The sequence below is a fragment of the Bombus vancouverensis genome, chromosome 12, assembly GCF_051014615.1.
Source record: "Bombus vancouverensis nearcticus chromosome 12, iyBomVanc1_principal, whole genome shotgun sequence".
Lineage (NCBI taxonomy): Eukaryota > Metazoa > Arthropoda > Insecta > Hymenoptera > Apidae > Bombus > Bombus vancouverensis.
In genome coordinates this window covers 13,279,575-13,305,801 of record NC_134922.1, presented here as the reverse complement: position 1 = coordinate 13,305,801, position 26,227 = coordinate 13,279,575, and the positions used below count along the sequence as shown (strand labels likewise).

At 37.1% G+C, this 26,227-nt stretch overlaps 1 pseudogene across 3 annotated transcripts; it reads left to right on the top strand.

Moving 5' to 3' along the window:
- Nucleotides 1-14,322: 14,322 nt before the first annotated feature.
- On the top strand, nucleotides 14,323-26,226 carry LOC117155120 (ATP-binding cassette sub-family G member 4 pseudogene; annotated as a pseudogene). Of its 3 annotated transcripts, none has more exons than XR_013059691.1 (3): nucleotides 14,323-14,603; nucleotides 22,946-23,134; nucleotides 23,361-26,226. The product of XR_013059691.1 is annotated as an ATP-binding cassette sub-family G member 4 pseudogene, transcript variant X2 (transcript). The 3 variants fall into 3 exon arrangements; XR_013059692.1 differs by having other exon boundaries at nucleotides 22,946-23,144; XR_013059690.1 differs by lacking the exon at nucleotides 22,946-23,134.
- The last annotated feature ends 1 nt before the right edge of the window (nucleotide 26,227 follows it).

The following is a 26,227-nucleotide window of genomic DNA, read 5'->3' as shown; positions in this document are numbered from 1 at the left end:
AGGGGGCAGAGGCTGGGCGGTGAAAAAAGGGGTAACGATCGTCGTTTTTCAGTTAACACCGAGGAAAATTGCAGCGAACTTCTAACGAGTATTAAAACACGAACTTCTCGAACGAGGAAATATTGTTTGTACGAGGCTATTACGGAACAATGGACAGGGCGTGTGGTTTAAGCGTCGCTAGTTTTTCTTTCGGTCGCTGCTGCTCTTGTACAAGTTGATAATTTATTGCACGGTTGGTTCGTATTCTGGAAAAAGCGTAAAAGGGCTGCCACAACTCGCGACATACGGAAGATGTAACGCGTGGCGTGTACGTAGCAATACAAATTAATAAGCCGGTACTATACGAAGCTCGCTTTAAGGCGCGTACCGACTCCTCACCCTCGCTGTTTTCGTTTCTGTACTTCGATAATTCTACTCGGCCTCTTCTATCGACTCGTTCATTTCGCGATAACTTAACTAAATTACTCCTTTCGTCGAGATTCGAAAGACGTATACATATATCGCGAAAGCTGCGATATCTGTTCGAGTTGAGCAAACTCCTGAAAATCTTCGAGACCTCCGCTGAATAGAGGGGTGGGGAGACAGAAAGGTGGAAAGAAGGAAAAGTAAAACGCGCACCGTCTTCATTGTATACCGTGTGACCGGTAGCATCGATCGTCGTACTTTTTGCTTCACCCCTTTCGCTTTGATACGGCCCAGTCGGAGAAGCATCACCCTCCCCCATCACCTTTACCCCAGCCTGGCCGTTACTGCAGCCACCCCTCCGGCAACCCCATTCGCCGTTTACTTTATTCTTATCTGAAATACTGGAGCGGCGAAGGTGGTCGACAGGAGGCTCCCTCGCTCTTTCTTCGTGCCTTTACAAACCTTCGCCACCTCCAAGCGACCGTTCTCCTTCCTTTCTCGTGCCTCGAGGGGTGGCTCCTTCCCTTCTTTTCTTTCGCCGCTCCGTTGGCCCGCGGAACCAGAAAAATCCTGCGAAAGAAACGAAAGAAGGGAGGGGATAACCTCGTTGGAGGGGATGCTTTCGCTTCTCCTCTCTTTCCTGCTTGTGATCGAGCTAGTTTCGTGATACTGTACGCAAAGTTGCTCAAGATGGTGTTTGAGATCGTACCGGGGTAAAAAAAAATACTCCGTTCGTTGTTACGCCACGATCTTGTTTGTAGAAGTAGCTGCACCGCTACTCATAAGCATGCGGATTTATCGATCGATTTTTACTAAGTTTTAAAAGAAAGGAATCTTCTCGTATCAACGTTCTAACTAAAAAATCGTTATTAGAAATAAACTCGCGTTCGCGTACTTTCGAACGACAGCGTACGTACGTACACGTTTGAACTTGTTGTACCATTATATTGCTTTCGATCGATAGTCACGATCTTCACTTACACTTCAAGTACACTTCGATCTTTTCTCTGTTTTATTTATTTAAATAAATGGAGATTATCCTAGCGAAATGCCGGCGATGAAGTTTTAAAGATTTTTAGATACGTCTCGGCTCGACCTCTTTACGACTGGACCCTAGCACCCAGCCTTTTCTTCGAGTTTACGAGGGCACCCTCGGGGCCACTCTTTATCGCCACGCTGGCACTTTTTAGAAGCGCGTAAAAGAGCCGTGTCGACGCTTAAAACCAGCGGAGAGTTTTTAGTGTCGCGCGATCAACGGCATCTATATGCCTTCTCACACTCGGGAGTGGTATCCTCTATAAGGGTCGACCGTTTAATGATCCTCGACTTTTCTTCAATTAAGGACGCTCGCTTGCCTGCTACTTTGAAATTTTCGTTTTCCCTGAAAGGACTTGCTTCGTCTTCCCAATTTAGAAGTTCGAATTTCCCATTACACGTATTTCTTACATCTATAACGTTGCAAAGTATGTTTAAAAAGATCGATAGGAAAGAAAGAGCGACGTTTCACTCTGAGGAACAACCATGACGAGAGATTTGCACTACGGATGCGTGAAAAAGGTTTCCGGCTGTCCGAAACCTGTTTCACGATACACGAGTTTTTAACTCTTCCTCTTCCGTCCGCAACCCCTTGTATCAACCCCTCACACTCCTGCCCTACTAACCTTCCGACAAGGAATTAACAGTCTCTCAAGATATAATTTATCGTTATATCGCTAGCTTATTTCTTTACAAGTTCGATTCTATGAGCTGAGACTCTCGCGTCAGAACAGCCGCCTACGAGTGTATCGACATTTTCAATATGAACAGATCGAAGCGAAAATTTGTATCGATAGGAATTACATATTTCACTTTGTCGTTAAAAAAATATTCTTCGGGAAATTTATTAACGATACAAAGGTACGATTCGATTGCATAGATAGGATAGCATTAACACGATACACAGTTAAAACCACATCGATGTCGACATATCGATACGAGTATTATTGTTAAAATCACGTTCGAACAAATTAATATAGATGATATAAATTCGCATACTCGTTATCTGGACACACGCTTAATGTCCAATTTCTGCAATAAATAACTTGCATCGATAAGCTGTTTGGTACAAGAAGATGCAAACGCGGTCAAAATTATCCTTTATTTTATCCTTTTTAATTAGCAGAATTAATATCTTTTTCGCGTAGAATAAGAAGTATAGCGATTCATCGCGTGCGTATCAATCGCCGTTCGTACGTCAAGATATTAAAAAACGAGAAAAATGCGACGATCGAGAAGTACGCGGGCTTCGAGTTTCGTAAAAACAAAGCCTCTTGAAATTTATAGTACAATCAAAAAGTCCTTATTATTTCCTCAGTCGAGCTGCCATCCTTTGTTTTTGCTACTCGCCTTTCCTTATCACGTCATAATTTATCCGACGTGATCCTCACCCCCGCTTCACCTCTCCGTTACTGTAACGACCCTTCCTTCTGCCTCCTCTCTTTCTTTCCTTCCTGGTCTATTGTCCTTTTCAGGAGATTATCAAAAGACCGAAATCCTCGTCTTCTGGGCACGCGAAACTCTCGACAATCTCATAACCGTTCCAACACTGAAAACTATCAACGATCTATACGACGATACGATGGAAAAGAAATTTCCTAGTATTCTTCCAATTTGGAGCAAGTGGTTCGAAGAATGGAAAGAATTGTTTACGAAGCAGCGTTTTTCATTTTTATCCATATTTTAGTGTCGGAATCTTGCGTTATTCGGCTTTGAACGTCTTTGAACGAATATCGGAATTTTGTAAATGCAATTGTCTCGTAGAAACGAACCAAGCTGACCCGAAACGATTGCTTCTTGGCGCACGTTCGAAGAACTATAATAGAATATAGCGAAAGGCCGACAGGATCGATCAGCGGTCTGTGAAAGGCTCATTTGCGCGAGCAATCGCGACAGAATCGAGCGAACGAAAGACGGATCGAGCGTTTTGCCCGCGGACGCGTTAGTTCCTGGCTGGGCGTCGGGACAGCCAACGTTCCAGGATGTTCGGTGGATAATCGAAAAGCCAAGCGACGGGAAAATTGCGACTGGAGGGTGACCAATCGTCCGTGAAAATTGAAAAACTATTTCGATCGGCACCGGATGAAGGAGCATCAAAGTTGCCAGGGCTCGCGTGCGTAACCGCTAATGTCGATCGATAGCTAATGGTGTTCCGACGCTCTATGGCGTTTCTGGTTACCCATTAGCGTCATTTGTTAGCTACAGATAAAACTGGCGACGATTAATCACTGGTTAAATAAGCGAATCGCTGCTTCGTTCCGGATGAAATTTAACGACAAACGGCTAACTAATTGCCGTGCAATTAAATCAATAAACTGCCTGCTCTGGCTGACCCTCTCTCCTCACCCCCGACGCGTAAACCCTCTGTAATTTTATTCCAATTGATCGTGCGTTTCCTTTGTCTTTTCGGTGCTTTCGAATTTCACGTGTACATGTACCTATGCATATACGTATAGCACGTTAGCTGTCGCGCGAAATTTCTATACTCTGCCGCGAGCTAAAATAGATCGAAATACGTTACGGCATAACGTTTCATTTTTGCAACGTGTTACATTTAAGAAAAAATATTCGACGGAATTGGAATATTTAATTTATATGTTTGTTTACGTCATTTCTTTTTTACGTTTATTCAGATGGTAAGAAACAATTGTTCCGAGAAACTATCGTTTCTTAGTAGTTTAAAACATAGTACGAACTTCTAATAAATTTCTATGTAGTATATAATAAGATAAGGTAACTGAAATGGTAATTCTAATTACCTGAAATGGTAACCGAAAGTCCTCGAAAGGGACAAAGGTTACCGGTTAAGGGGATGAAAGGAGAGGGACAGCAGCTGTTCGAGATCGAACCCTAGACAAAGATTTTCGGTATAGCGATCCTTTTTCAAGGGACGATGGTCAACACCGTGTTTTGCATACCGGTTAAACGCGTTGCTGGATGCATCGACGAACACCGAACGCGTTTCGTGTACGCATTTATATCGTGATCGCAACATACCCGGTTTCAGTATCGCCTCGTCCTTTCGAACAGTGAGTTTAATTATAAGCCGAACGGTTAGTCCCCGTAAATAATGTGACGATGCGTCCCGCGAGTGGTTGCAGCGTATGTCCCCCACGGGACATTAATTTTGCCACGATCGATAGTTACCCGACATTTTCGAGTAATTTTCAAGCGTTTTTCTGGAGCCCTTTTAAATTCGATCTCGTGAGTTGTTATCTCGTTAAACGATACCTAGATATATCGCTGTTGTCGGCAAGATTAATTTCAAAGTTTACTCTGTTGTATTTTCATTGCAAAAGCATCGTAAAATACGTGTGTTTATTATAGTATTGTATCATAGCATGGTGACTGATGACGTCATAACCAAGTGGCGTCGCGTGAATAGCAACTGCTCATACACAACGATGTACTTATCCTTTCTAATAATCATCTCTGATTCTTCATTTATTTAGTTACTTGTTACTTCCATTTATTTTTCGAATATTCAAAATTATTTAACGAGTAAAATGAGTTTCCAAAATGAGAACCATAGATCTGTTTTGGGTTCTATTCGCTTAATCGCGAACTGAAGCGTAGGTGTACCTCGATATGTATTCACATATACGTGTTACGAAAGAAAAGAGATAACGAAAGATGAGTTCGATAGATTTCTCCGATTCTCGATCGTGTTCTTTTATAAGCGGCGGTTTCCCGGCAAGTTCTTGCGCGCAGGGGAGTCTCGATACGAGAAGGGGTGGAAAAACGGAAAAGAGAGAAAAGAGAGAAAAGCAGGAGCGACTCGCGATTTCTTGCATACCATTCGCATTACTGGCTCCATCCTCTCGAGCTCTGTAACATCGAGTCTCATTTGCTTTTCCTTTCGAGCTTTCTACCCCTTCGCTTCCCACCGCCCTCTTTTTCCTTCCCATTCTACCGGTCGCCTCTTTCCGCTTTCCGCGTTCAAGCAATAAAAACAACAGCGAACGTTTTCTAGGTCTGGAGAAACCTTCGAGGAAAATACGATCCCAGTCGATCGATACTCGCTGCAGTAAGAGAAAGAATAAGAGAAAGAAGAAAGCTTGTCCGATGGGCTAGAGAGTGAAAGGGATACACCGATGGTTTTCGAATATCCATACGACCATCGATCGCATTAACTCGGCGAGCTTCCACGAGGAAGGAAAATTTCGTCCTGTTTCGTTTCATCGTTGATGGATTGTCCTTTGCTAGGATTTTACATTGGTTGGAACGAAGATGCTTGGTTTTTCAACCCTTGTTAATCTTCTAACTCCATGGCGAATGCTTTATCTTACAGCGATGCAGCGAAAGCTTTGATTCTGTATCGCTTGCGATTTTCGCCCCTGTTTTTGTCATAGCTAATTAGACTTATAAAGATAGCATATAATGGTAATCGATAAATGGTTAATAACAATGTTTTAGTAGGACAAAAATGCAAAAAATACCGATAGCAGATAAGGTAATATTTCAAAAAATAAATTAACGTGAAATCGTTCCATGAATGATTATCGTTTAATAATCCTATTTTTCGTTTTTCAGACATAACAACGGCAGACATTTTTATCGTCCATTGCCATCGTTCGATCCCACGAACTGCCCTAGGGGAGTGGACAAGGATACTCACCCCCATTTCGATTACCCTGGAAAATATTTCCAGCCATTTTTCGCCCCACCAACGGGTCTAAGGGTGTGTAAGAGAAAGCGGAGGTAGAAACAATGGAAAAAGTACCGCCATCTTTAATTCCGTCTCCGGCCACCTCCACACTTCGTAGGCAGCCTACGCTCCCAGTCTTCGAGGTGAAGAAAGAAAATGCTAAGATCGATAAATTCTTCTTCTTAAGACTGTCTTTTACGTCCAGCGGGACGAAGCTATATCTCAAAGCTAATTCCGCGACTGCAGCAAGAGTATTCCTTACCTAGCTTCGCGGTAATCCTTTTTTGGGACGCATCCATAGTTTTTCAAATGAATATACAATTAAATAAATTAGCACGCGATTAATCAGAATTCCAGAAGCAGAAAGAACGTATACATAATAGTTTTAGCTTTATTTTTAGTAAATAGTTGGTCTATTCCTTATTTAGCATTGCAGCAAATCATTTAACACGTGCCTATAGCTCTTAAGACATATAATTATACGCAAATAATAATAATTAGGCAAATTGGAATTTAAGAAATGAGAAGAAAGGAAATAGTGATTTGAATGGAACGTGTAAAAAAATAATACTTTCTAGTTTGAATTAAAATTTATATCCGGATAGTTTAGCTTGATAGTTTAAAGTAATACATAGCAGCGTTCGCATAGCTTTGTAATAAACGACGAATGATAATGATATAGTTAGACTTATAATAAATAAGCAAAAATGAAGAAAATATCCACCCTCGAAGGGAGGTTTCGAACAAAAAATTAAGAAACGTAAATCGAATATATCGTCGCTTGACAAGGACACGATTCGATATTCTGTATACATCAACCCCTTTAAATTGTTAGTTACCAGAAGCCAGAAAAGAGGATCGCAACAGGCACCTTCGTTTCCAACACGACTTGAGTCAAAAATATACTTACTTACGAATGATAAGTCGCGATTCTCGACATATCTTCGCAAGATAATAATATATATTCGTAATACAGGCGATTAATACCAAGAAACACAAATATTAAAAGTCAAATCAAATTAAATCTATCTAATTATTCCATCCATTAACCACGGTGTGCGTTGAGTACTCATATGCATGTCGTGTTTTACGCGACGTTCCGAATATGGGAACAGTCCTGTCATCTCTATCCCTGATTTCTGAACCTTTTAAAGACCTGCCTTCCCAACGCTGTACCGACCATAGGCTCTAAGCACAGAATCGATGACAAATGGAACAACCGACTGGAAAACCATCGTCAGCTACAGATAACTCACATTAAAATATCTTGCTATCAGCAGTTCGTTTACTGTGTTTATTATCGTGCGATATTAAAATTAGTTTGCGTAGCGAACCAGACTGAAGCTCCTTGCATATAATATAATAAATCGGCAAACGTATATCGATTATAATAGCAAGAATAAGAAATATTTATGCTCAATAACGTAATGTAGAATACATCAGTTTTCTAATCCGAATCTTTCTCATTTATCCTTAGCAGCATCTTCCAACGATCCTTCATATCCTTGACATTCGCGCCGACATAGGGAAAGAAAAGCAATTACGATAGTCGGACGTCCGTCCCATTCACGCAAAATCGCCATCACTTTCTAACGCCATTTACATATTCCGTCCTTTTCCCAAAATATTGCTGTCTCTTCCTAATGCCGTACGTTCGCTTTGCGCAACATCAATGTCTCTGTCTAATGCCGTCTGTACTGACGACGATACGGTGTGACACAAACGGACGGCAGTGCTGTAGAAGGAGGATCTGGAACAAGACTATCTCTAATCGTTCGTATTCCGGGTGTTATATTTTAACTAGCGGTATACTGATTACCATAAATATTGCAAGAAACGCGACTATTATTAACAGCATTGCATTTTATGGAAATGTTTCTGCGACAAATACATTCTACATAAGTATGACTGACACGTATGAATTATGTAAGTTGGAACAGGATTACATTTATTAATACGTTTATGTTACTCTGCGTAATACAGCAGATTGAGTGTGCGTATAGCTGTAAAACTAACTTTAATTGTAAAGATTATCGCGTAATTTCTCAAATTCGATCGATATATAGGTTATTTAAAAGGAATTCGAATGAATTATCGTTTCTCATTAATTCTATACCCCACCAATACCCCATTCTTATCGTTATCACATCGTAAATTAGAATAAGTAAAAGGTGAAAAATTCAGAAAAATTGCCACCTCCTGTCTCGACGTGTCCTCCTGATACAAAATCGCGAAATCCGACCAAATTATCACGATTTCGGCTCCGAAAAATTCCAATAATCGCTAGAATCGCACCACCTCCTGTTCCGTCATGTCCTACTGATACAAAATCGCAAACACAGAGCAAATTTCCAGGAATTCCCGGCAGCCAAAATCGTGAAAAATTGGTTCGATTTTTCGACTTAATCAAGATCTACGATTTGTTCTAAAATTTACCATTTTGCGAGATTAATTTACATGCGCACGAATTAATTTATTCTTTAATTGCTCACACATGGAATTTTTGCTCTTATTTTATTTAGAAATAAAATGTTGATCGAGCGAATGTTCTATGTGACGCAGTTAACCTCGATACATTTCTAATTATGTATTGTGTAACTAATTTATGCACTTTTATACATGTCGAGATACACATTTTAGAATAATCAACGATGATAATTACAAATACGCTGAAATTGCTTTTTCTGAAACTTACAATTTAAGACATGGGTCTTATCATGTATCCATCACGTAACCAATTTATACGTAAACAGAATTACTTAACTGCTAGATAATTTAAATTCATATATTGCGAACAATTGAGGATAGCATCTACCAACTAATCTTTTTGCAGTTCAAACGTTGTACGGTATTCTACGCTTCGCAAATTTCACGTAAATAATTTGAGAACCACTGCAATTTTTCCTCTATTTTAAATCTAATCGTAATTCCTTCGTCTTAAAAGCTATATCAAGTTTGAGCGAAATACGAAAGAATGAGAAGTCTCGAACGCATTAAAACACCTTGAAAATAGAAGCAAGACTAAGATATAGAAGTTCGACGATCTTTAAATTCATATGAAAAACTATTTATAACCGATTCAATCGAAGATTAAATTTATGTGAAACCGGTTGTTAAATATATCTAGATATTTATGCTTTCACATTTAATAAAATAATATGTAAAATAAGGTGAAGCCTCGGTGACTCGAATCTCGTGGAAAAAGTATAAATCTTCGACTTACGAAAGTGCCGACTTGTCAAGGTTTTCGAGTAAAATGAATTTAACGAGCGAACATTCGGCATACAGGTGCTTTTTACACGCGTCAGGTTTTTCGATTTACATTCGAATTATATTTGACTTGTATTTGTCTTATATTCGCAATTATGCATATACGCTTTTGACATGATCGACGAAAAACAATCGATTTACACCGGAAGAGCAAAGGCGCGACAAAAAACACGACAAATTGTGCACGACGATTTATAGACATATAGGTAAACTTGGTCTGCGGAGGCCCAGTTTCTTTGAATTCGAGTTACAGAGGTAAAATAACGCGTCCAAACGCGGGCAAACTGATTCGAGCTAGAGGAAGATTATATTTCCATCTGAAGAGATTTTTACAACGTAGCGGAAAAGAACGAACAAAATTCTAGTCTTGTAAAAGTTTTCCAATTGTTGAGATTCGAACATCGTTTAATTATTTACTTATCGCAGAAAGTTGATATTAGAAAGCCTAGTAACGACTAATTGTAGCAGACTTTTAAAGTTAAAGTAATAAAAAGAATCGTTTGTGTTAGGTTACGTAACACGTGAAACATAATTGCCTTAATTGTAATCTTGATATGTGCCTATAAGACGAGTGACATAGTATTACGTAATATGTACATCTATCTGTAGCAAGTCACGGGAATATGTAGACGTTCCAACGTTACGATAAAATGCAAAACTTAAGAACTCGCAGATTATGAAAATATCGATTAATTAAACATTTTGAAGGTGGTCCCTGCTGAGAGAAATGAAAAAATAAGAATAGAAATCGAAAGAAATTAGTTATATTTTTATTCGAGAGTTTTTCTTCCATTTTCTTCTTCGATGAAAATACGAGATAATCTAGTAATTATATCTGGCATGAATGCGATATTTTATTAGTTGATTCATAGTTATGTTCTAGTTATGTATGCAATTATCACATTTTACACGATATTATATGATAACAGGATATATGGTAATGCGATACTTATGAACAGATGTGCACACACGAGGAAAAATACGGCAAAAGATAAAAAATTATGTATTCACCCGATGTATTCACCCATGACCTCATACATATTTGAAGTATTTATACTTATGCGATCCTTAACGTTAGCTCTGGGCAAGTTCGTTCCAGTCCTGGTCGAGTTCAGGGTCGTGAAGTGAAGAAAGAAACATTCACGGAACTGGTTTTACTAACAAAAAAGATTATAGAAGTACATTTCAACATTATCGTGAAAGTGACTTAAGTATTGATCCTGAATGACGCAAAGATGAGTTGATAATTCATTTAATTGTCCTTGTCATATGTCGATTGGAATATCTTGTATATTTAGGGTCTCTACGTAATTTGATTTGTTGATTATCCTTTTACTTAATGAAGATAAACGCGATCGATTCTAAGTTATGGCTATTTCGCAAAGGAAAAATATTATCTCTCGTAATAAGTTGTTGGAGAGATCTTTAATTAATTTCAACCGTTGGCGAGCACACGAACAAATACGAGTTTTCAGATATATATTGAATTAAAACGCTATGTATTCCTTGAATGCTTATTACAGAGATTTATAAATACTTCGTTCCACAGCGGTATAATAGCATCAAAGATTTTGTTAATTCTGAATTTAAGATTTATACAAGAAGAATTAACGATATTAGAACGCGATCTAGCAGCAGAAAATTTCACGCAATGTCCAAATGAAATCGGTCACGGTAATTTTTGTATTGCACGTTATCGTAAATAATTCGTTAAAGGAATATACATTTCATATTAATGCGATATTAATATGGAAACAAACGTTTCTACTTACGATATCACCTATAACATTTACTTTCATTTAAGTAAAATATTTATTTCTTAATATATACGATTCTTAAATTTCGCAGCATTTTATTTTAAAAAAAGAATATCCATTGACATTTGTGGATATTTATATACATGATCGTCACTATACGGTACGCATAATTTTTGAACATCTATGACCATGATGGAAAAAGATCAAACTTAAATAAAATGCACATTTGTTTGCTAATATTACGTTTTAATCTTAGGAAAGATCTTGCTCGATAAAATGAAAATTGTGGAATTTAATTTGTTTTCGAATCCAGAGACCTTGGATAAATTAAAACATAGAACCGGTTCTAAAAGATTACTGTATCTTTACGACAATAAATTATTCGTGATATATGCATCTTGCAGGAGAAATAATTTTCATGCGACGAATAAATCCTTGTTCACTTCCTATCTACAAAAAATATCTTTTTATCAAGTTTTACATTCTTTTCATAAAATTAATTTTTCATAGGAAAGTGGATGATACCAGTAGTACGTAAAGTTTGGTCAATGTCTATTCACTGACTTAATCGAAATAGAGTAATATGTTGATTTTGCAAGCACAATGATTCAACGGTTATCTTAGGAGTGTGGATGCACAGAAGCGTCGAAATTATAATAAAAATGCACTTGAACGCGTCTCGTATTCTGAAATTATGTATCGATACTGTCACGTGTATATTAGATTTATGTATCGTAAAGTTATATAGTTGTAACGATGCTATAACAAAGTTCGTGTTGCAGCGAACATTATAGCAATTAAGGATAAAGCGTTGATCCATCCGATCAGCTTTCACACGAAGTTGTAATTTGTACATGCGTTATGTTTTCCTCCATCTTTCGAAATCTATTAGTATTATAGCTGATATAATGGCATTCGTACAAACTGGTAAACTTAATGATAGATTTCCTGCCTGACGGAAAAGATAAGTAAACGATTGATTTCTCACTGCAACAGCATCTACGAGTTTAGTAAATTACTTGACTCTAAATATGGCTCGTATTAATGTCAATAACGTCATAACAAAATCTCCGTAAGTTTTTTCTATACGCATAACTCTCGATCCGGATCAGACAACGAATTTTTTTTATTGTACAAATAACAAAGAAGAAACGAACGACTTATAGGTTGGATTAGATTCGTATTTGACTGCCATTAGATATGAAATAATTTTCCACGAATCGATCGATCTATCGAATATTGCTGTTTTGCCATAGAGGATTAACGCAGTTACGACGCACGAAACGTAATAAACAAACTCTGGACAAAAGCAATATCGCTACAATCGTCGATCGGAGTGAAGTTCAAACCTTCCGGTACCCCCCCCTCCCCCCTCCCCCGACCAGTATAAATAGACGACCATGCTCTCGAGACAGTCGTCGAGATTATCAGTCGAAGAAATAAGTATAGCGAATCAGTCTAGCGAATCAGCGTAACAATTAGTATCAGTATCGAGAATCCTTGTAACGAATAGCATCGAGCGGGCAACGCTTACGATTAACTCTGTATTCTACATTTAAAACTACTTGTAAATACATTCGACGAAATCAATTTGTCTCGTCGTTCCTTTGATCCACCAACGCGTCTCACCGTCCACCGCCGCGTTGCGTTTTATTCTGATCCTCGATTGATAAGAAACGTAACAAAAAAGAACACAGCGCAAAAATGTTTCTAGAGGAAGAGATCTTTAAACGAATGGTTATGGAATACATACGGCGTATATATGATTATGGCATCGAAATCGGTGAGATGTTTCCTACTTTGTATAACCACCGGAGATCAAGCATTTTCAAGGTACACGCATCTCGTCGTTGAATACATCTATCGTTCACTTCCTACAGCTACTCGTAAATATATTTCCATGTTTACTATGGAAACCTTTTATAAATATATTGTCCGTGTTATACGAAACTCTTCTAAGATATTGCGCTGGCCTTAAACGTATGTATAACGAATACCACGAAATACGAAATGGTCTCGATAAATTTCGGAATAACAAATATATATAAGATTTCTATGAAAATTATGGAATCGGTTTTTTCCATGATTTACCAGTGTTAAGAATCATCTCGTAAGTGTTAAAAGATATACACGTAATTTCGAAAATCGCTTCTTTCAGAACGGACTTACGTTTCGATCGTCAATTGCACAACTTTCTCAACTCGAACAATCAAATTATTATGGACGTTTTACTTATCTTGTAAATGTAGAAAAATCAAAATTCTTTGACCCCGATCTGGCTCTTGATCTTTCCACTCAATTTCACTCTTGTTCGAAAGAAAAGAAGACTTTTAATGTATTGATCATTAATCTTACGGTTCAATTCGCGAAATGGCGCAATCGGTTCCAACGTCGCTCATTTTACATTTACAACAGTCTGGCTCGTAAAATATATCGCGAGCCTCGTTGGAATTCCTTATTTTTGGCTCGCAAAATATATCACGACCTTGACTCGTGTTTACATGTTTGGCCCGTAAAAGCTTTGCAAAACCTGTATTTGAAAGGATATCGCAAGGGATATCGCAAGGGAAAAAGTTAAGGAAACTCCCGAAATGAAGATAGAACGACAAGTTATGTCCATCAATAACAATTACGATATATCTGCTTCTTCGATTTGAGGAATTTCTGAAGGAAAGAACAGACATAGACAGAGATAACTTTAAATAGCCAGAAAATAGTCGAAATAAAATCAATTTACAATTTCGCCTTCCTTTTGCCAGAAAGCTTCTCGTTATAATTTCGTTAAATATTCGTTATCTTCTAGCTGTTTAAACGTTTTTGTGATCTCTGCAAGATATGCATTTAATAGGATTTAATATGACCGCGATAATCGAGTCTTCGCAACGGTGCTAATGAAATTTCAAAATTCACAATATTTGGCGATAATTGCATGTAATACGTTCATCAAATACACATATCTATAAGTGTTTGAATATCTTAACCCTATCAAAATTGCCAAGAGACACAGAGAATGCCAGAGAATGAGTTTTCAATGGGAAAGAAATACATTGCTATGTATACCACTGGAGAGTACCGAAGAAAATAGAGAAACGGAAGGAAGAAGAGTGGCGACAAACCGGAGAAACTGTATGCACGTCGGAACTGGTTCCGCGGACCGATGGATCGTGGAAGCAACCAGAGAAACATGTTAGAAGGGCGAATAGCGAGCGGGGCGTATTAACGCGATTCCTGCGAGCGTACGCCGGCGATTCGCATTCTCGCTCGCGCGATGTCCTCGAGCTGGTGCCGCGAGTGAACTCCTCGAGCTGGTGCACGAATAAGTTTTCCGACTCGACCATTCGATCGACACGCGATTATCCGGATCGAAAATCGTTTCAAGAAGAATTTACTCTCGAAGATCGTTTCGGAGACGTTTGAGTGAAATTCCTGCGGCGAGCTCGCGATATCTGGCAGATATCCGACGACGATAATATTCGAGTTTGCTTTCGGTGAGTGATCGATCGATCATGATGTTCGACTATGTTTGAAAAAGTTTGGTAAAGTTTCCTGCAACTCGAGCCAGTGACTCGATGTGAAAGAGTTGATTTTCTTAGGCACAGAAGTTAAGATTCGTAAGAGTGGCTAAGGTAGAAAGATCAATGAGTGTAATTAGATGTAATTAGAAGTGATTATCGACTGGAAGCTGTTAAACATATCTGAATGGTATTAATCGGAAAAAATTATCAATACCTTCACCCAGATCTGTATCAATCGAACTAACCGGTTTTCTGATCATAGTTGTCAAACAATGCACCGTAGTATATGTATCATATGTAGATACGAAAGTAGATACGAAAGAGATGTCAAACAGGATGTCAGATAAAGCTTATTCATATTTGACGAAGACTCAAGAGTTTGCGATGGTACGAAAATTCGCAGCTAGTTACGCGAAACAACAAATTTCCATTGATTTAGTGGTTAAATTTGAAATGTTTGTATTAAAACCAAAGTCTAGGATCAGTTGCGTGAAATAGATTTCGCTTCTGTCGTACAATTCGGTAATTCTACGCGATAAAATATTTTATAGTACTGGTACTGTACGAGTATGTAAAGAATAGCGTCGAATAGAGGTCAATTGGAATTAATAGGATCGATCCTGAGCTCAGTGCGAATAATAGCGTTAAAAAGGCTAATTTATTACATTAACTATATACACTCCGGTAATATAATATAATATATATCAATTACGTGTTTATCGCACGAACTGTTATAAAAGAATTAGTCTTGAAAAGTTTCGTGATTTTCAACAAAGTCGATATCCCACGTATGTGTGTGTATCTATTGAAGGAATGTATATCGGCACAAAACTAAAGGTATGCATACTTCTTATGACATCACTACATCAAATATTCGATATTCAGATCCAAATAGATACACGTTTCTGTATAAAATACACGTGATACTCTTTATCATCACCATAGCCAAATTTAATAATACGCGTGTATCTTAACCCGATTAAATTAACTTTTAAAACCTGATACGCATATCTCTTCTCCTTTTTTTTTTTTTTTTTTTTAAATATTATACTAAAAACTTAGTTTTGATACAACAAAGAAATCTGGATACAATAATTTATATCTAAAGAGTATCATAAGTAAATTAGAAATATGTTTGCATTTTTAACAAGTATTTATAGATATGCAAAAAGTAGAGAAGTAAAGATGCTCTAAAAATATACACGGTAGTATATCGGAAGTAAAATATGTATTTCTATATTTACAAAACGGAACGTTCTTCCGTTCAAGTTTCAATGCATTATTCATGTTTTCTTAAACTACCTATTTACACGACATACCTAGTCTACTGATTGTAATTTACAGGTTTACAAATTGTAAAGAATTTGTAGAAATTACAATGTAGCAGAAAATGTCCGCATACTTTGCAAGTGATAAACCTGTAAAGGCTGTAATTTAATTTACACATCTTCCCACGTGAAATAATTCTTTTTATACAGAGAACTTAATTAAAAAATACTCCTGTCCACGTCGTTAAATCCTAAGATAAAGGGAAACGAAAGCGAGGAACGTAAAAACGGTGCAAAAAGTATATTAATTTATTATTATTAAAGGAAATTGATATTAAAACGCGTGAAGTAGATACAGCTTATTTGTAACAAAGATTGATCGGTAATTTATCTTCGGTATAAAATTTATATTTCATTAGCAATAGGCAAATAATAAGATAATTTCTATAGTTACTTGTTAGTTGACCTCCTATAGTCTATAATACAAATGCAAGTAATAATCGATATTAAATAAATTACGCTTTAATAACTGTACGATTTGTGGCCGATTTGCATAGCGATTACGATAATAATTTATGCACAGGTATTAGAAAATATTAACGACGACGTAGAAAATCAGGATGTTGAATTATTGATTGAGATTTGATTCTAAGCTGCGAAGTAGGTGACTCTACATATGAACATAAGTCAAAATTGCCACTTTTGAATTTTTTAAACCACTCAAAGCACTGTGATTTATCAAGAGCATGCTCACCGTAAGCTTCGACAAGCATTCGATGCGATTCTGCAGCAGTTTTCTTCAAATGGTAACAGAAAATCAATGCTGACCGCAAATCGTAGTTTCCAGGCACAAAATTTGACATGTTCAACGCTATTACAAACTATGCTGTTGTATGAAACTTGTATTGTTCTGAGTGGAAAATGTTTGCGAGATGTCAACAAAGACTTTTGGCATCAATGACGCATTTTAGTGATAACTACATTATCAGCTAGGGCCATCTATAGGCAAATTCCGGTTTCATACTTACAGGCCTGATATGTACGTATGTATCTGTCGTGCTTGAGTAAAGAAGTTATTTTTTCGAGACAATTCTTGTTTAAAATGAAAGTATACTGAAATTTAAGAAAGATGAAAATAGTATATCGTTAAATAACGTCAATATTTACACGTTGTTTCCTTCGGTGATTACAATTTCGACGATGTTCTCAAACGGAACAAGAAGAAACACGGATAGGCAAGCGAGAGGCTCGAGATAGCGGCGAATCAAAAAGCGATCAGCCGAGTATCGTATAACACGTTAGGATCGCTTATACTAGAACTCAAAATCATTGATGCATATTCTATTAGACCTTTGCTAAACGATGTCACAATTCGTTCGACCACAAAAATTTATGGTAACGCTTTTACGGACCTCTTGCTCGTTCTCGGATCTTTCACTTTGTCGGCGAGGCTGTATTTCTCGTTTATTAAGTAATTGTACGATCATTTTTTCAAAAGTTCTAGTTTCTTCATTTTCCTTGGCGATGAATTCCTCGAAGTAGTTCTTGCAGTCTTAAGTGCAGTCGAAACTATCCTAATTCAATTTACTCTGATGTCGAATGTGCTAGAGTTGATATTTGAAATAGCGATATGGTTGTTTCACAACGCAACGAAGCGATAGATCATCACTAATGACAAAGATAAAGGAAACTCGTGCAGAATTTGCCCGTGTATTCCACACGAGCAATAGATGACTCATGATGTAATACGTCATCAGAAGTCACGATCACAGTCAAAAATGAAAAAGAATTCGTCATACAGATGTATAAGAATTATCAATCCTATATATATATATATATATATATGATAATTCTTATACATCTGTATGACGAATTCTTTTTAATTTTATATATATATATATATATATATATATATATATAAAATTAATATATAAATTATTATATATTAAATTATATTAATATATAATTAATATATATATTAAATTATATATATATATATATATATATATATATATACTTCTTTAATCAAAATAAAGATTCAATGTTTAATATTTTTCAAGTTCAAAGTTCTTCTTCTTGTGTCCAAATTTAATTTGGAAAAAGATCGCGTGTATTTTAATTTATTCGCGAAAGATATAACGAACAGCTAATGAAAATAGTTTGGTGAGGGATTGTGGTCGCTAGCTGTAACCACAAATCGTGAAATCTATTTTAGAAACGCCAGCTTCCATAAAAGTTGCACAACCGAATTGTTGCAATATTTACAATTGAGTTACAATTAGCGTTAACTGTTACAAAGAAACAGGAAGAGCTAAAATTTTATTATTTTACTTCTATCTTAATCACTGAAAGGTTCGTCTGCATTTAGAATCTGTTTTATGCGATATAGTAGCTTCTGGTCACATTGCCTTGAAGATAGAATAAAAGCGAACAAAGCTTTATGTAATAGAACGATACTAAATTCAATTGTCGTTACGTATAACGAACAACAGACTTGTCAGACTTGCGTATGTTTGTACAAAGAATGCTGATACATCGAAGTAAAACGAGACTTAGGATAGACAACTACCCATCTATGTAGAAGACGGTAATTGTAAAAAAACGTAAAACGAGTTTCTTGTTACTTTCAAACAAATATACATATGCAGACATTTTACATTTTGACTTACAACAAAGTTGCGAGAAAGTATAATGTTCTATTATATTATATTCAAATATTCTTTTCTATTAATATTCTATTAAAGAGTCAGTAGTATGTTTACTGCGTTTAGACAACAATTAATAAACATGAACTATCGCGTTTAAAATGTTGCTGACCGAAGCCATAACAGTTCATGTTGATTTGCGATGAATTGATCTTTTAACCGCTAAGATACTGCCTTCGATCATGGTTAGCCAGTTCGATAAAAGTCATTTAAATAAAAAAAAAACTAAGATTTCCGATTTCAACTGAATTTATTTAATTCAAGGCAAACTGTCATTTTACTTGCCTCGGGATTATCATAGCGTAACGATATTTTATGATACTTTTTTGCAAAATGAAAAAGACACGAACAAACCGGCGATGTCTCAACGAGAAACTAAATCTAAAGTCTGAAAAAATCTACAAATTCGGTGCGTTTCAGGATAAGCTAAATTAGATGATTTCTTCCTATCCTTTGTCCATCGTGTTTAATCAATTTTTTTCCTAAGTTCATTAACTTTTTTCTTTTACTCCTTGTACCGAATTATCACAGTCGTGTAAAGTTCATCTTACCTCGATTTATCCGATTTCACAGGCAAATCAAATGGAACGTTGTTTAATTAACTGCCATCGTGAGATTTGCATTTTTTTTTTTATTTTTTAACGATGATTGATTATTGATTAACACGCATAACGAATAATGAATGTAATTTTTCGAAATGAAAACTCGTCCAAACAAAATTATTTGTCATTAAAGTGTTATGTAACTGATAAGTTACATTGTCAGATCAATCGAATTTATGCGAAAGCTAAAGATACGTCAATACTAATTTTACGCTCGTCACAATTGTGTCATGTTTAGTTACGATAATGTTTATTCTCATTGATTTTCCTCATATTCTTTTTCCCTATTAGTATTAGATAATAGCGTTGTTCTACATTCATTTGATGAATATCGGATCGTGTAATTTAATAAATTCCGTGGTGCTTCTAATGACTGATTTTATGCATTATACGGTCTTGCGAAATCTTAATGGAACACCTTCTCTGTAAGGTAACAAGGTCTTTATTATCATCGAACGTTTATGCAACTGAGAGGTTGAATGATATTACGTAAAATCCAACAAATCTTTCATGCATGAATGTAGTACGTGAACGCCACAAATGATCTATTTTAAAGACCCACTGTACACGAGTAGCATGCGTCACATCTCCAATTGCGAGTTCTGGACACGTCTGCACGATACATTAGTTACTAATGCTAATGCTAATAATATTAGCGAATTCACGAGTTAAAAATTATAGTCTTCCTTTTTATTCTATCGTTCTACGCCAAACAGGATAATCAGACGTAAAATGTAAAATGTAATCTGTAAAATTTCATTACAATAAAGTAGGCTTGTTGCGAATCACCTAAGCTTCGACATTTTAGAATTCGATCTTAAACTTTGCACGGAATAATCGAACTTGTTCCACGTCATGTAACACCATTAAACTTGAATATTAGTTAATGAAAAGGTGGAGAAATTATCGTGATTTTTATGTCCAAGAAGAAAAGACATCAAGGACGAGAAAATGATTCTAATAATGCCATGGTAAGTTCGTTTGAAGCAGCGAGATGGAATTATACAGGAACTAGTGAAGTGCACAATGAAACAACTTCCGGAAATAAAGTAATATAAGAACGCTATTGAATTATAATAATTACTATTAAAGATATTAACATCGAACGAACCTCTTACCTGTTAATCGTTGAAAATTATATTCTGATAGAAAATAATGACTAACGAATTGCCAATACTAGTTCACGATATTACATTATATAATCACACCGTTTATTAGATTAATAACAAGTCAAATCTAGTCTGTTTCCAAACATAGATAGCTTAAAAACGGTTGATAATTAAATTTGACTAATTACGAGGCGAATTATTTAGTTTGACTGAAATATTCAAATAGCCATATTTTACATATCCTGTGTTTATTAGTATTATACAAGAGAATTTACTAATACTAATGGTATGTAGCTTGTAACTTATGAAATTTCACCAATGATATTAATTCAATCGCACGTGATTTATATTTTATGGATCTAGCGATATTAAGATGTAGATGTAATTGTAGATGTAAGATGAAATTGTGGTTGATTTTTATCGAACATTGTTTGGCTTATACAAAGTCGTGTATAGTAGAAAATCCATTTATTCCAGAAAACTCTAATTACCGTCCAATCGAATAAACTCCTGATCACTGCTGCATTTATCTGAATATGACTGTATAACAGAATATACAGAAATATACAGAATACAGAAAGTGGAAAAATCAACGAATTCGTGTTATATGAACTATGCAGATTGAACTAAATGGCGTTGTATTGTATATCTATGATTTGTTTTAAGACGTTGACGGTTAATATCTGGAAACGATAAATGATGCGATGTTTCGCGCCTTCGTATAAAGATAGACCAAATTGTCAACATTAGAATAGAAACGATACCTAGTAGTAGTAATAAAGGAGGAGTAGTAGTAGTAAAGGAGGAAATTGCATTTCACAAGTGTTGACACTATGTTCTTACGATTCTCTGGAGACAATTGGCATCCGTTTACGAAACAAATATCGGTAAATATTGAGAAAAGGGGAATCCGGTCCCAATGACCTTGACATAGACTTTGACCTATGTTATCAAGGACACACGCGTGAGCGAGAAAGGGAGCGAGCGAACGAGCGAGCAATTTTTAAGACAATGTATTTGACCGAAAATCGGCCTTCCTTCGCCTTCGTGTGGCATTGGTACGCGTTTAGTGGGACTAGATTTTTACGGGCAAGTGGAACGAGCGAGCAACACGCGTGGTATTTCTTCGAAATAAAAACTGAGAGGCGGACATGGCTATTAAGTCGGTTGCGTCCGTGTCCATAGTCACACGTATGTATGTATTTACGTATAAGCAGAATTACGCACGGAATGCATAAAGAGACTTATATTCGCATTGATCGAGGAAGCTATTTTAATGAGCATATTATTTACATAGCAACAGGAAATTGCAGATTAGCTTGTAAAATATATCAGAATATAGCAATAACGAAAGATCATTCCGTGACAACGCGATTTGCAACGGTTATGTTAACAATTATTATCAAACGAAGAATTGCGACGTCTGAATACGAGTCGATCATCGATTGAAGTAAAGAAGAACAGTTTTAATTATCGCTTTTGCTCGTGTTTATCGCTGTGCTTACGTTGTAAAAGAGGTCGTCGAGTGAGAATAGATTAATTCGAGAAGAAGGCTTACACCCTTACAAAATAATTATGCTACTCGACGAAATTTTTACCGTTGGATGTTTACGTAAGTTGCAACATGTCCCACGCATTTCGGAGCTTGTATTATTTCTGGATGAAAGCAGTTTCTCGAATCGTAGCATTCTCGATTGACAAAATGCCAGGATTCGGACTTGCAAAAATCCACGCGCGATGGTTGAGAGATTCAACCAAGGACGCAGACCTGTTCCTTATATCGGTCTCCTTGCTAGGAATTATTCAAATTTTAACGTTGTTTCTCAGACGAAGAGGCAATCAGCGATCCGTGGTTCCTTCGACATTCTTGTTCCTCCTGACGAGCAAAATACGTTGCAATAAAAAGAACTTTTCTTTACGAATCTCCGCCGATTCACATATATAGAATCACCATTTCACCAGAATCATCATTTTTCGACTTATTTTTTACGAAATAACGAGCAGCGGTTAAAACCTACTACGGAAGGTTACTCGGGTGAGTGTTCTTTGCAACATGTGTCAACATCTAGGTCGTTGAAGATGGGTTCACTTTTTACCAAATATTTGCGCTTATACTTACCGAAAGTACTTACTTTATAAGTAAGTATTCAAAAGTTATTACGCGACAAAAATGACAAATTTGTCTTACGCGTGCTAGATAGATCGTTCGTCTTTGTCGCGTCGATGCTGCGAGCTAAAGGTGTGCGAGAATTTGAAAATTTCGGATACCCGACCCGACCAACGTCTCCACTCTACCCTGAACGTAGCTAGACGCTGTTTAAGCGTGAATAGTCTAAGAGATAGTAAAGTACACGTACGATTGGACTATTATAACCGATAGGTAACCTTTATGAAAAAAATTATTAGACAACTCGATTTATATCAAATCGATTTATAATAAAACGGATATTCCGCTTTGAGTACGATATCTGCTTAAACGAATAATAAAATTTACCGTCTAAATGATTATCGCGTTCGAGTAAAGCATACAGTACGTCGAGAGTACCGAATTTTAAAAACGCGCAACTTTCGAACCGATGTTTTGTTAAACTCGGAAACATTATCATCCGTACATTATAAATGATTATTCAGGGGAAACAAGAATGACGAGAAACAAGAAACGCGTCGATGGTATCCCACGAACGAGAGAAAAACGACAAAAGAACTGATAGATGTATCAACATAACAGTATGCAAATATAGAGCAGAAGAGGAAAGCAAATGGCAAAAGAATAACTGGATCTATCAGCATGGCGATACTTCAATATTAACTACTTAATTCGTAAGATAGGGTGATATAAAATTACATAAATACATAATACACGATAAATTGCACAACATATTATACCGTATAATAGTCTTTTAGTTGTAGACTTTTTCTAATGCATATATTAATGATCATTTGAGCGAACAGAAAATCTAACGTGAAAAAATTCTTTATGCGTTTATTGCAGTGACTTGCGTGAACCTGGTAATTATAATTCTAATAGACTTAATGTTCGTTACAGATACAAGAAAAAATATGCAAAATATATCGACGTGAAACGAACAGAAGATCAACAAAAAGGGATTGCGAGATAGCGAAGCGAATTATCCACCAGATAGCAGTTGAATGATAAGCTAAACTCTACGAAAATTCCACTGATAATTGTACTCTTGTCGTGTGTTATAATATATTACCACAGAATCCACTTCGTTCTTCCATTATTACTGGCGGAGTCAATGAACTTAGGGAGATTTAAAATTGTAATGTCACAATTATCCAAGATTATAAAATATTACTTTATAGTGAATTAAAGTCCATGATCTCATCGAAATTTTCATTTCTGAAGTTTGTTTGTATTTGAAAAAACTGAAGAGTACAAATATTTGACGCTCGCACCTAAAAGTTTGCGAAGATCGACGAATATTTTCGAGAAGCGTGACATATGAAATACGAAATACCGTTGAGGTCGAACAGCTGGTTGAACTGAATTACACTTTCGTTAAAATTATCTCTTTCCTACGAACGAATCGAAGAAACTGGAAAGTATAGTTGTGAAAATTCACCGCTGAGAGTGGCAAGAATCGATGCGTTCCTTGGAAACAAACGGATAACCTCGTTTTACAAGATCGTTATAAAATTATTCGAAGATCGACCGACGAAAAGCGGGTAGATAACGCGTGATATGTGTGACCTCTTCCTTTGACCGAAGAACGGGAGAGAAGAGGCATAGAAGTTCCGCGGCAAAACACGATCGTTTCTCAGTCGATCCGACAAATCATTAGGTCAACATGTGTCAGCGAGTGATATTGTTAAGTTTACCAAAAGCTGACTCGATCGATATCCAGTTTACTAATCTCACCTACGAAGTGAGGGATAGCTATTTCGGTTCGTTGAAGAAGATTCTGAAAGGGGTTAGTGGAACCTTCAAGTCCGGAGAACTGTCGGCCATAATGGGACTGTCTGGTGCTGGAAAATCAACTTTGTTGAACATCCTGACGGGATTTCAGAGAGGCAAGTGGACAGGAGAGATCAACTACATCGGGAATCAGGGAAAACAAAGTTGGAAAGAATACAAGAAGCAGTCGTGTTACATTCAACAGGACGATCATTTGCAGCCATTGTTCACCGTGTGGGAGACCATGTGGATGGCAAGTAATTTAAAAATCGGTAACAGTCTGAGCCTAAAGGCTAAGGAAATGCTGATCGACGAGATGTTGGATAATTTGGATCTGAGCAGAACGAAGGAAACTAGATGCAATCGATTGAGCGGCGGACAAAAGAAGAGGCTCAGCATCGCGTTAGAGTTGCTGGACAATCCACCAGTGATGTTCCTCGACGAACCGACAACCGGCCTTGACTCTTTGTCTTCTCACCAGTGCATCAGATTGCTGCATAACCTGGCCAAGGCCGGTAGAACTATCATCTGCACGATTCATCAACCTAGCGCGGCCACCTACGAGATGTTCGACACCGTCTATCTTCTAGCCGATGGTAAATGTATGTACGAAGGAGCTACGAAGAACACGGTCGCGTATTTTTCCAGTATTGGACTTCACTGTCCCGTGTATCACAACCCAGCTGACTATATGATCGAAATAATAAGCAAGGAATACGGAGATTTCAACGATCAGTTGGCACATCTAGCCAGCAATAGAGAGAAGTCGTGGCGATCGAACATCTCGCAGATCCAAAGTACAGAAGTTAACGATAGTACGAGCGTAACAAAAACCAGCGTACTGATCCAACCACCGTCGGAATTCGACAAGTTCTTCGTGTTGATACGACGGTTTATGATCCAATTGTTCAGAGACTGGACGGTCACCTACCTAAAGATATTCGCTCATTTCGCAGTAGGCGTGTTGCTAGGTCTCTTGTACATGGATGCTGGCCATGACGGAAGCAAGACTCTTAGCAACGTTGGATTTTTCATGGTCAGTTGTATATATCTGAGCTACACGAGCATGATGCCAGCGGTGTTCAAGTTTCCCTCGGAGATGATGACGTTGAAAAAGGAAAGATTCAATAACTGGTACCAGCTAAGAACGTATTTCGTGGCCTCGTTTATATGCAACTTGCCTGTACAGATATTGTACGCCTTCGTCTACAGTGGTACTTCTTATTTCCTGAGTGGACAACCTTCGGACGTCAACAGGTTTCTTATGTATTTAATGGTGACCATTATGATTACGCTAGTGTCGGATAGCGTTGGTGTTTTGATAGGCATTCTAACGAATCCTATAAATGGAACGTTCGTAGGTGCCATTACACTTTGTGCTATGTTAAGCCTGTCGGGCTTCCTGGTTCATTTCAGCCATATGCCACGTATTTTGTTCTATAGTAGCTACCTAAGCTACGTCAAATATGGGGTGCACGCGTTCGTTCACGCGATCTACGGTTTCAATCGTGAGAAGCTATCCTGTCCGAAAATCTACTGCCACTATAGCATGCCTAGCACGTTGATGACAGACCTGTCAATGACGGACGGCAAGTATTGGCTCGATATCTTCCTGTTGTTCTGCGGCTGCTTCCTCTGCAGAATCGTCGTCTATCTTTCTCTCAAGAGGAAACTCGCCAGAGCATGAAAAGATGTCTAATTTCTATCCATGATTAATTGAAACTTCGATTCCACTTGAGAATATATCTGAACGTCGACTACCGTGTGTGTGTATATTAACGATTCGGCATTGGAAATTTTATGAGAATATCGCAAGTGTATTTTGTGACATGCGATTCGAGACAATGGTGTCGAGTGATCGTGTGAATAGGAACGAATGTATTCGAACAATATCTTTTCGAGTTTCTTTTCTCGATTAAAATATTACTTGGACGATGCATGTAATATCTATTTACACAACGACGTTTATTTTATATTAAAAGAGTACGAGTGAT